Raw genomic sequence first — 12,745 nt, 5'->3', positions numbered from 1 at the left:
CAGGCACCCTCCCAATCTTAATTCCCTTTCTCCGACAATGCTGGGCAGCGCCTACCCAAGGAGACCCTTAGGAACATGATTTGGAAGGAGCTGGTGAATTTAGGGGAGGATATGGGAAAATATGATCGCCAGCCCCTCAGTATCCTGATTAATGCTTTGTCTCAGGTCATGTGGAAAATGGTGTTAATGCAGGGAGCTCCCCCACAACCCACTGCCCTGGTATGGAGTGCATCCCCCACACCAACTCCCTGTCAAAGCCAGATCCCTGTCCCCTCTTCTGAGTGGAGGCTCTGAGAGACTGACAATCAGTAGGGGTGCCTGGTTTCCCATGGGCCTCCCCAGCTGATCACAAGACATCAATGCGACGTATGGAGGAGACCCACTGTGAAGGCTACAGTGGGGAAACCAGGGATGTTAGCCCAATTGGTGGATAGGATCTCTGAAGGGAGACCCACCATTAAACAGGTTCAGCTCAACGGGTATGAGAAAGAAACAGTCTCCCATGGTTTGTCTCTTGGGAGTGGTGATTTCACTGTTAGAAAAGCCATCCCAATCTCCCAGTGATTGTCTGTGACCAGTCATGTGGTCTGTGACAAATGGGAGGGAAAGTCAAACTGTTTGTCTAGTCAAAAAAAGCATTTTAACTGCTAGGGGAGAAAATGTGTCCAATCTTCTGTTTGTGGAGCAGGCACAAAGTACTTCTCAGTTTATGCTGATGGAGGATTTGTCAGTTGTGCCAGATGCGGTTCTGAACTCAACTAAAACCCAGGAAGGAAGTGTTCCTAAGCCTGGGTCTGTTGGGGGTAATGGCTTGCCTATGTAGGGAGCTACCCCAATCTCCAAACGTTTGTCTGGGAACAAAGGGGAGGAAATTCCAAACTTTGTGAAAGTTAAGAATGGCATTTTATCGGTTGGGGGAGAGTTTGTCTCCAATCTTCTGTCTGAGGAGCAGACAGAATGTGCCTCTCGGCTTACGCTGATTAAGGATATGTCAGTTGTCTCAGAAGTCGTTCTGGACTCAAGTGAAACCCAGTAAGATGTTTCTGTAGAGCAACCTCTAACTAAAAAGGGAAAGGACAAAATTTCTGGGGAAAATGAATTGTTGCCTAAAAGTGCCCCTGAAGGAATAAAACCTCATGCTAGCTTTTGGAAGCAGTTTGCTGCAACTGAAGGGTGTGGAAGTGTTACCTAAGTTAGCTCAGAATGAATCATTGCCTGTAGCAAGCAGCAGTGTAGGTGCTGAGAAATTTGGTTCTGTTTCTAGTTGCCAAAGTTTCTCAGCTGTGTATAAATCCACTGACTTTATTTTAGAAAGATCCAGGGTGGAAGCCATCCCTACTAAAACCAACACTGCCTCTGTCACTGCTAAGCAGCTCTTTACACACACCTGGGATGGCTGCTGCTCTGTTGTGAATTGAGCCAGGCCCAGTGTTTGTCAGGTAGAAATCCTAAACGGGAAAAATGAAAAACCCTGGCGGAAATGGTTTCATTCTTCACGGCTCAAAGAATAGAAGGATAAACCACCTGACCCGCAAGACTGTCTTCTCCATCCTGTTGGCCACCTTTCTTGGCCAGCAAGAAGGAACGGCTTTGAGCCATTGGAAAGTACGCATCGAGTGGGCTGGTCAGTGCCTACCCCGATGTTAAGACAGGAAAAGACCACAAAAGTCCTTGACTTATTATGGCCACCCTCACATAGGTCACTGCTTCATGTTCACCCTGTAATATTGGGCCCAGATTCTCCCAGTATATACTAGGGGAGTGTGGGAAGTTTTTCTCTCTTCTCTGCCCCCTCACAGGTCCCGTACACGAGCCTTGACATCATTTTCACTGGAACTCAGACTCTTCCGTTACCTGGAGATGAACTGCAGCTGTCTCTGATCACACCAGCAGGCAACAATATCACCGGTTCCTCGGAAACTGGGAACCGCTGAACCGGACTTTAGCTGGACATGACTTGATTCAGCAAGGTGTCCCAGACTGGGTAGTTCCATTAAAGGGCACACATTGTGACAAGCTCATGCCAGCAATTTGGTTTATATTCTATGGGCATATTGCTGTTTCGGGGGGTTTCATGAGCCCAGTTTGTACAGAGTTGAATTGAGCCAATAACAAAAAAACAGTTTTAAATTTCGACCCTCTGATTACAAACCTTGCTTCCCTCTGACATTTAAGAGCCCCAGTTTCAGGACCCCATGTGTTGAAATTCGATCAACAAGAACATTTGGTTCATCAACCTCAGACTTCTCTGAAGGAGGTTCAAATCCACTTAGAGGGCATGAATATCTCTCACACTGAACCTCTAAGCACTCCCTTGATTGGAACTAGCCATAAGGGTTGGGATGAATGGGTAACCTGGGGATAAGTCTCGCTGCTCCTTCGATGTTATCTAGGAAGAGGGGTCTGTTATTGTCTATGTTGGTAAAGCATGTGTGTGTGTGTAAGGACAAGATGTAATATTGTGTTGGTTAATTGACATTGGATCCAACCCAGGGTGCCTTACATTAATTGTTGTTTCTGTAAAGTAACCACCGTTGTCAGTTGTGATATTAAGTTTACTGTGCCTATATGGACTGTACAACATTTAAATGCCTATCTTGAGCTCTACAAGGAGGCTTCCCCCATTTCACTGGGAATGGGTCTCATTGCCATGAAGGTAAGAACACAGGCCATCACTCCTGGTGGGAGACTTTGCTTGGGTGGGGCCCCGGTGCAACAGGTCTTTTAAATCTCATGCTTCACCCCATTGTGGTGATCATTGGTTTCCAAATTATACTAGCGATTGGTCTGTTTCTGCTGGATTATTGGATACAACAACTGATGCGGCTGCTGCAATGGATGAAAGATCAGACCCAGTACCAAGGCATAAGGCTGTGATGGGGATACTCGCTCAGCACAAGCACCCCATCAACGGGGAGACTTGATACCAGTCAGCTCTGTGTTCTTGGGGAACCAAGGTGCAGTATCCAGCCTTGTCATAAACAGATAGCTAAGAGTTAATGTCTCTTTCACCTGTAAAGGGTTAACAAACAATGACCTGCAACACCAGACCAGAGGACCAATCAGGAGACAAGATACTTTCAAATCTAGGTGGAGGGAAGCCTTTGTTTGTGGGTTTTGGGTTTGTGCGTTGTTCTCTCTGGGTCCTGGATGGGACTAAAGGTGCAACCAGGTTTCTGCCAATCTCCCTACTACAGTCTCTTATCTATTCAGAATAGTAAGTAAGTACAAAGGCAGTCATAGTCTTTTAACTTGTTTTTCTTTATTTGCAGATGTGTATTTGCTGGAAGTAGCTTAAATTGAGTTTCTGCTGGAGAAAGCTTCTTTCTATTGTCTATAAGCTATAAAAACCCTGTACATTTACCATCTTGATTACAGAGACAATTTTTATGTTTTTTCCTTCTTTATTAAAGTTTTCCTCTTTTTTAGAACCTAATTAATTTTTTTGGGTTATCTTCTGTAAGACTCCAGGGAAGGGAGTCTGCACTCACCAGGGAATTGGTGGGAGAAAGGAAAGGGAGGAGGGAAGAAAAACCTGCTCTCTGCGTTTATCTCTGTATCTCTCTCCGGGGAAGAAGGGAGGGGGAAGGGAACATTCCTTTCGGGTGGGGATTCAAGGAATTAAATTATGGTGGTCTCCTAGTGTACCCAGGGCGGGAAAGAGCTGGAAGGAAGAAAGGAGGGGGAAGGGAAATGGTTTATTCCCCTTTGTTTTGAGACTCAAGGATTCTGGGTCTTGGGGGTCCCCAGGGAAGGGTTTGGGGGGACCAGAGGGTATCAGGCCCTGAAATTCCTGATTGGTTGCAGCACTACAGAATCTAAGCTGGTAATTAAGCTTAGGGGAATTCATGCTAGTACCCATATTTTGGACGCTAAGGTTCAGATTTGGGAATTATACTATGACAAGCCTGACTCATGAAAGACACACACACCCCTCCACCAGCCTCTGCTTAAACCAAAACCCATCAGAGAAAAAAACTTGCAGAGAGCAGTGAAGGGCGGATAGGAGACACACCTAGACCCTTCCTGACAAGGGTGACAAGATTAAGACATCGCCATTAGCATACAGAATGGAGAACAGAGAACCGCACTGAACTCTGGGACCAGAAAAAGCAGGGAAGCACTGCATCATGGGAATCTCTGCTCCAGATGTTAATGAACCTATGCCTGCCCAAACCCAGCTCAGCAGTGATCAGACCAAGTTGACTGATGTCCAAAATACTGAAGCAGCCTAATTGCATTGTGAGCTCCCTGGAAGAAAATATCACCCATAGCCAAGAGTGATCAGCTCCTATTGTCTAACCCAGGGGTCGGCAAACTGTCAGAAGTGGTGTGTTGAGTCTTCATTTATTCACTCTAATTTAAGGTTTTGTGTGCCAGTAATACATTTTAACGTTTTTAGGAGGTCTCTTTCTATAAGTCTATAATATATAACTGAACTATTGTTGTATGTAAAGTAAATAAGATTTTTAAAATGTTTAAGATGCTTCCTTTAAAATTAAATTAAAATGCAGAGACCCCCAGACTGGCGGCCAGGACACAGGCACTATGACTGCCACTGAAAATCAGCCCATGTGCTGCCTTTGGCAAACTTACCATAGGTTGACTACCCCTGGTCTAGCCTAAAGAAAACCCTTGAATCATCAGTTTACCTAGAAACAAATCTAGTGTTCTCCCTTGAACCATTGTATTTTCTCTACAAAAATCCCTACTCGCCCTCCAGCAAGTGTTCTGATGCATAGACCCAAGCTCTGCATCAGCTCCACTGGGACTCCATCTCCTGACTGATAGTGCTGAGGGCTCTGCCTGTCTCCTGCCCTCAGGACCCTGAACTACCACCATCACCTGGGAACCCCGACCAGTTCAAGCTTCAAGGAGTGGTGAGATCCCCTTCTTTCTCTCTATCTCTCTCACTCTCTTTTCCTCTCTACCTTAGGTATTAACCTTTAATTATGTATGTTTTGTTGCTTTAGCCCTCCTTGTGTAGTGATCTCTATTATTCATTAAATAACTTGTATGGTTTAGCTGGTTGCTTCTCTCTCTTGCAGAACTTTACTCTTTTATGTTATTAGCTTCCCCCATTCACTCTACAGTAACACGTCTTTTACCTAAGCTAAAGATCCCTGCAGTGCTCAAAATACTGTGGGGTTTGCTCATCAAGTAGGTTACCGCCAGTACAATTGTGATGTGAGAGTGGGGATAGGGATGTGCTGAATCTGGGACACATAAGGGTAACAGTTTGAAAGTGCTGCTTGACCCAGTCCATGGAGCCCGGGGGCATAGAAGGAGATGCAGCTTGAAAGTGCTGCTTCATCCAGCCCTAGATTCTCTCCATCCAACTCCATTTCTTCATATTGTCTGGTTGTGTCTTTGTAAAACAGGCCGGCAGAAAATTGCGTGGCGAGAGTGTCGTCGCTGTAATTGAGCACCGATTCTGTGAAGGCCCTGTAAGGGTAACAGTTGTTGCTTTGGCTTACGAGGCAGTCTCCCAGTGTGACACCCAACTGACTGAAAATAGAGGCCACGGGGTACCCTCGGCCCACCGCGGCATCCTTGGCCCACCGCGGCATCCTTGGCCCACCGCGGCATCCTTGGCGAGTTCAGTTCCATATCCTTTTACAATCTTGCAACACAGGTACAGCAGCGTGTTGTTTAAATCCATATCATCTATGCCATTCCCTGCTATAAAAAGTCAATGGGGGCAGACTCCATAAACGGCCGATAAAGGCGGCACCTCGATGCAGATGCTTTTCTCGATACTGCTCTGCGGATTTGGTTCACACTTCAGACTTGCAGTGAACAAAAGCCATGTTGATTAAAATCTCTCTCTTTTACCAGGCAGAGACTGTCTCCTCTTTCATCCAGGCTTCCTCTTGGACTTTCGCTTGTGGCCGGCCCTGCGTCTCAAAGCCCTTCTTTTAAAGGGTTTCGGGGGACCTGTGCATCATGGGTATGAGGCATTTCTCTTTCTCTTCTTCCTTTTAATGTACATCATCCTCAATCCTTCTTGTGAAGCTGTATTCCCCACCTTCTCCAGGACAGCACGAGAGACATGACCTACCACATCTTTAGCTATGTTTTGAGCGGCCATTTTTACATGGGGTTTAATAATCTCTAGCCCCCTCCTCAAAAGCGGAATGGCCTTTCAAAAGAGGCTACGAAATATTCCACCCACACCAGCCCTGTATATCACGGGGGGCCCGTGACATCCAGGAAGGGCATATCCAGCCTGGGCTTTGTAATAGTTCCTGTAGATGGTGGGGTGGTCGTAATTTTTTAGGATCACAATAATAGCATTTGGCTTTATAGAAACTTCGCTCTCTCTCCAGATGCAGATGCAGCTTGATGATCACCTTGCCAAAGCGAAATAAGACGTGTCTGTTCTGATCTGTCTTTATTTCAATGGTGATGGTGTCGATGTGGTGTTTACTGACAGGGACATAATGAGGTTTATCGTAGGTGATGGTGACAAACTCATTGTTCCTTCCTCAGAGAGGGACACAGCGTAACAGGGGAACTGAAAAGTTCCCCAGAAACTAGTGTTCTACGATATCCATGTACAGATACAAGGAGTTAATACCCCCTGTGATGTCTGCCAAGCTGTTGAGAAATTTTTCAGAAAAGAAACAGTGTAAGCACCCCCACTGCTTGTTTTTAGATTTACACAATCTCGGGTCGGTTCCTAACCCCATTACACCCCATCCTCAACTGTCACTTCTTAATCATTCATTTACCTGAGCGACGTGTTTTCCATTCTCCTTGTCTGCTGGTGACTTCTCCAAGCCATGATCGCCTTCCACCTCTGGGGGCGTGGACAATGAGAGGCTGTCACACTCATCGGGGTGCCTCATGAGGGTCTGGGTTTCAGGGTTGGGTTGCTGCGTCTCCATGAACGGTTGAGTCAAAGGACCCCCATTGGAACTGTTGCTGATGTCGCGTTTTCTCCACACACGTCCAAAAGTGCTCGGGGCTAAAACAAAGACCCAAGTTCTCATGGGAGTGGTGAAGGAGTCCATGTTTCCACGATTTCTAAAACACGCATTCTTGGTAAAAGATGGTCTCTTCTGCCTGGTGCTGGGAGCTATGGGGTGATGGTGCTGAGCTCTGATTGGCAGAAGGTGCTGGGAGGAGTTCTTAGAGGGGTCACAACACTCTCTTCCGGGCGGTACACCCCGTCCCAGAACCTGCACTATTTTGGTCAAATCTGCTCTCGGGTTGGTCGTATGCAGCCGAAACCCATCACAATTCATAGAGGGCGATGGAAGGAGTTCTTAGAGGGGTCATAGGAACCATCCCGGACAGGCCACCCTGCCCCCAAATTCCTCCCCATTGGCCAAACCTTCTCTCGAGAGTGGTTCCCAACAGCTGAAAACCGTCCTGACTGGTAGAGGGAGGTGTGAGGAGTTGTTAGAGGGGTCACATTACCCACTTCTAGATGGGTCACCTCGCCCCAGAACTCCCCGATTGGTCAAATCTCCTCTTGGTGCGCAGCTGTGGGGGAGCAACCCATCCTGATTGGTAGAGAGCAGTTGGAGGAGTTCTTAGATGGGTCACATGACACACCTTGCTTCCAGTCATGTGGCCGCGGAAATAATACCCCCATGGGGCGGGACTTTAGTGACAGGTGGGAAGGGTTTAAGGGGTCAAGGGGTGGGGTTGGGTTTGATTGATGGCAGGGCCCTTCCTCCTCATTAGTAGAGGGAGGTGGGAGGAGTTGTTAGAGGGCTCACATGACCCACTTCCAGAGAGGTCACCCAGCCCAGAACTCCTCCTGATTGGTCAAATCTCCTCGCAGGGCGGTTCTACGAGGGTGAAACCCATCCAGCTCGAAGAAGTGCGTGTGGTGGGGTTACTTTGTTAATTATCAGCTTGGTCCGGGACCGCCTCTGCTGCTCTCTCAAGCCCCGATGGTACCTCTGTTACCAGAAGAGAACCAGTCTGGGACAGATCTCTCTCCAACAGCCTCTGTGATAAAGGCAGAAGAACACACAAAAATATTAGCTTCTCAGTAGTGTCCTTGTCATCTTTAATTGCTCTCTTGAATCGACCTGTTCTATCACCAGCTTCTGACCTCCATAAAGTGTTGTTTAGTGTTTGTCTATATCCCTTCACTTATTTGCTCTTCACAAGCCATCTCAGCACTTCTACTTTCCCACTTATGTGCTACCTGCTGTAATTTAGGCTTCTGTTTACTCCCTACCCAGCCACTTTTAAAGAATTTGTTCAGCTCAAATAAACTCTTGCCTCTTGTTATTATTAGTGACCTTGCTGGTTAGGAGCTCGCTTCACTACAAAGTCAATGTAAGGAGCTCAAGCTCCCCCTCCCTAAGCAAGAGTTGACCCCCGCAGTTAGTCCTTGGCAGTGATGGGGGGAGGGAAGAATCAGTTTTTCAAGGGAGCTGGGGAGTTTTCTGACAGCCAGAGTCACATGTTGGGCGAGCCCAGGCCCTGCAGCCAGAGTGAAGGAAATTCTGGCTGCAGCAGCCTTAGTCCTCTCTTGTTCTGTGGATTGGGGCTGTGAAAAGTGACACTGGCTCTGCTTGCAGCCTGCAGTTCATCCTGAGACTCTACACCAACCCCTGCCCACCCGTCTTCAGTTGACTGCAGCCTCTACAGGTATTTAAGCACCAGGCCTGGGATACCTGCTCAGCACCTGGCTGGGTTCTGCTTAGTGAGCAGCTGGCAGGGTCAGCCTCTGACAGAACTAATGCCTGTGATGCGTGGGAGGGGTTGGACTGCACACTCCAGCCCTGGGATGTGTTTCCTCAGCACCTGGCTCTGTTTCCTCAGCTCTGGCGCAGCCCTTTGCGGCATGATCAGCTGTTGAAGGCAGGGAGGCTCAGAGCTAGAATTTCATATCCCCATAAGCATAGCTGGGGTTGGGGTCAGCTGCTCTGTGCGTGCAGGAGCTCTCGGAGCTGCCACTTGCAGGGGGCTGGCAGCAATCCTTGGGAGAGATGGTTAGTGCTGGGTCTGCAACAAGACTTCCTAGCATATGCCAGGCTGGGTTCTGCAGAGTTAGCACCAAATATGGCTCAGAGCAAACCACAGCCTCGTCCTTAACTGAGGTGGCTCAGAGTCCCTGCTGGCGGCAATGCAGCTGGTGAGGGAGTAGGGGGAAGGTCTCCTAGCATCTGGGTCTCCCATGGGAGGTTATTTCCTTCCCTCTTGTGGAGTCCACCCCCTCTCTGCTTGCCACTGCCCCCTGCCTGCCAGGAACCACTCACTTCTGACTCCCAGACCCTGCTGACCAGCCATGGCTCCTGCCCGGGCCAGGATGGGAACACCTCACGGGGAAGGAAATTTCAAATTATGGCCGGGGAGAGGATACCCCAGAACCAGCCTCAAGGGTTTTCTCCCTGCTCCTACATTCTGCAGGTCACTCCAACCGGGTTCTGGCTCCCAGCCACTGTGCGATGTGGCTGCTGCCCCCTGCCCCTAGAACCCCTCCCCGATTTCCCCCTGCCCCTCCTCCCAGCACAGCAATACCCCTCAGCCATGACTTACAACAGGGTGGTTGTTCCAAGCCTCCTGCTCTTCTCTGGCTTCAATTCTCCATCATGTATCCTAAGGGAGGCAGGCGGGCCTGGTTATTTAACAGCATGCAGGGCACCAGCCATCGCTTGTATTTCTGTCCTTCAAGGTGCCCTTCACTCCCAATACACCCGGGCAGAGGAGGGGAAGGATCTGGGTGGAGATTCAGTCCCCAAGATTATTGGGATCATTTTGCCTTTGGCCTCGTGCCCCACAAAGGCTAGGAGAGAGGTATTGTGCACACAAGACCCACGGGGAGTTGGCATGAAGCACAGTATGGCAGAGCTGCTGCCCTGGCTCTTTGCCTGCATGGCTGGTGGTAGCTGGGGTGGGCAGGGCAGGGGCTTCCTGTGAATCTCTGCCCTCCCTGTATACGCTGCAGGGGGAGCTGGCTGGGGCCAGTGCCTCGGGAGGGAGAGGGGGGGAATCAGGGTGAGACCTTTGGGAGGCAGGATCTCTCCCTCGGGCCTGCTCCTGCTGCAGGTGCTGGGCTTGCCCTGGGCCAGGACAGAGAGACCCTCTGGCTGCAGAGCCCTCCTGCATCTGGCTGCATGGAGTCTTGGTTCCCCCTTTGTCCCAGGGAGGTGGGAAAGTGTGTGGGGGGAAGTGGGTGTGTTTGTGTGCAGGCAGAGGTGGCTAGCCCCTCCCCCCGTTGGTAGTGTGCTTCTGGCACTGGGCCCCGGGTTCATGGGGCAGGGAGGGATAATAGGAAGTAGAGCTCCAGCTCTTTTCTTACCTATCAGCTGCTGGGCAGCTGCTGCTCTCAGAGCAGCCTTCTTGCTCAGCCTCCCTGGGCAGTCCTGGAGCTGGGAAGCCAAGAATCCAGTTAGTCCCAAGCCACACATCCTCCTCAGGCTGAGAGGAGCTGCCTGCTAGGGAGGTGAGGAACCCCTGGCTGCCAGAGCCCTCTCCCCCTTGACTCCTCCCATGGGACAGAGCTGACTTTCCAAAAAGGATGGATCTAGACTGTTCTCAGTGATACCAGATGACAGAACAAGGAGTAATCAAGTTGCAGTGGGGGAGGTTTAGGTTGGATAATAGGAAAAACTTTTTCACCAGGAGGGTGGTGTAGCACTGGAATGGGTTACCTAGGGAGGTGCTGGACTCTCCTTCCTTAGGGGTTTTTAAGGTCAGGATTGACAGAGCCCTGGCTGGGATGATTTAGTTGAGGATTGGTCTTGCTATGAGCAGGGGATTGGACTAGATGCCCTCCTGAGGTCCCTTCCAACCCTGATATTCTATGATTCTGTGACTTGTAGGGAAGCCATCATCAAGGGCAGAGGATGGGGCTGAGTCAGTGCGGGGGCTCCCTGGAGCAGGGAAATCCTCTGTGCCTAGGTCCTCCCACCCCCCAGTCCTGCAGGGCACACACCCTAGAGCTCACTCACCAGGGTCCTGCAGGCTTCACTCAGGAAGGTGGGGATGGCGGGGGCCGCTCCCTTGGCCAGCTGGCTTCGCACGAGCGTGCACAGGGGCTGGTAGCTCAGGAAGGGTGAGCAATGCAGCAATGCCACCCTGCATGCCTGCCAGAGAGGGTGAGAAGGGAGCTGGGTGAGTTTCCCTGAGCGCAACGGACTGCCAACTCACAGGCTCTGCATGGCTTGGGGAGACTCCACTATGCTGGAGCAGCAAGGAGCCAGCTCTTTGCAGAACCTCCTCTGGCCTGATGGTTGTTCCCCAGGCCCCCACAGCCCCCATCTCCAGCTTGGCTGGGTTGAAGGGAGCCAGGCCCAAATGCTGGGGCCAAGGAGGGACACTCCTGGAGCAGGGAAGGGGCCATTCCCTGGGGGTCCCTTTTGGCTGGTTAACAGCACTGCCCGGTGACCAATGTACTTGGCCTCCCCTCAATCCCAGGCACTATTGGGGGCTGCTACTCGGTGGAGGGGAGATTGCTGCAGGAGGCTGGTCATTCCCAGGCAGGAGCTAGCATACAAGTGAGGGCAGGGCAGCAGGAGTGAAGACCCAGTCGGTCTCAGCGACCTGCCCTTCCCTGAGGCCCTACCTGGGTTAGGTCACTTGCTAGGCGCCAGAGATAGACCTGGGCCTGGCCACTAAACACGGCAGGCTGTAAAATGGAGCCACTGCCTCGGAGAGGCTGGCTGGGCAGGGAGGCTGGAGGTGCCTGTGGGGAATGGAGGAGGAGAAGATCTACCCCACAGATCTACCCCACAGCTACACTCTGAGGGCTGGCAGAGCTCTGTGCGGGGGTGGGGGAGGGCTGGATTAGTGGGGCGGTCCTGGGTGCCACAGGGCAGCACTGAGGAGATCTGGGGCTTGGAGGGGGGAGTTTGCATCACCCTTGTCATGTTGTTAGAATGCCCCCAGCAGCCACCCCTGCCCATATGAGCCCTCAGCTGCACTCACCTGGGCCACCTGGGGGTCACCATCCTGTAGGTGGATGAGCAGCGTCCCCATGCTCTTCTCCACCTCAGCCCCAAAGAGGGATGACCTCTTGGAAACAAATTTGCTGAGGTGGCCAAAGAGCTCTATGGAGGCCCGCCTCAGGCCGCTGTTCTCCTGCAGACAGGGGGGTCAGGGTGGTTAGGGGGGACAGGCTCAGACCCTCACATGCTTTGGGAATCAGCCTGGCAGCTGCAGAGCCCGGAGAGGTTTCAGCTAGTTCAAACGACAGGACAATTCTCTGCAAACTCCTCTCCTTCCTGCTGGGCCCTAGGGCTGCTGAACAATTGTGGACCCAGGGCCCAAGAATGGTTCTATCCCTGCCTCCCCTGGCAGATGAGCTGAGCTGCCCCACAAATCCAGGAATGTGACTGCATCGGACACTGAGCCCCCTCCGTGTGAGGGCAGGTCTTGAGCATCTCCCCCTGTGGGGTGTCCTAGAGCACCCTGGGGCCTGCCCTGCTTGGTACTTACATCCTCAAAGAATGTTCTCGCCTGCATGGCCAGCGGAACGGCATCATGCACCTTCAGAGGCATCTTGGGGTCCCGCAACATCCAGCAGAGCCCTTCCGTCATGTCCAGAATGGCACAGGGGTCGCAGGATTGGCATACGGCACGGACAAAGCTCGCCAGAATCTGTTCTTGCTTCTTCCTGACCTGCAGACAAGGGGTTGGACGCCGCTCGGTGAGCAATGATCTGTCAGCCTGAGTGTAACCACAGTCCGGTCAAGTCAGCCTACAGCCTAGTCTCTCCATAGGAGCCATAGGCTGAGGAGAAGGGGAACCAGGAGCTTCCTACCCAGCCATCTCT

The 12,745-nt window shown here is 51.0% G+C and overlaps 1 pseudogene; it reads right to left on the bottom strand.

Annotated features, from left to right (window-relative positions):
- Positions 1-9,473: 9,473 nt before the first annotated feature.
- Positions 9,474-12,745, bottom strand: part of LOC127058042 (maestro heat-like repeat-containing protein family member 1) — a 102,330-nt pseudogene continuing 99,058 nt past the window's right edge.

This window comes from Gopherus flavomarginatus, chromosome 9, assembly GCF_025201925.1.
Source record: "Gopherus flavomarginatus isolate rGopFla2 chromosome 9, rGopFla2.mat.asm, whole genome shotgun sequence".
NCBI classification, from domain to species: domain Eukaryota; kingdom Metazoa; phylum Chordata; order Testudines; family Testudinidae; genus Gopherus; species Gopherus flavomarginatus.
This window is presented reverse-complemented; position numbering and strand designations above follow the sequence as displayed.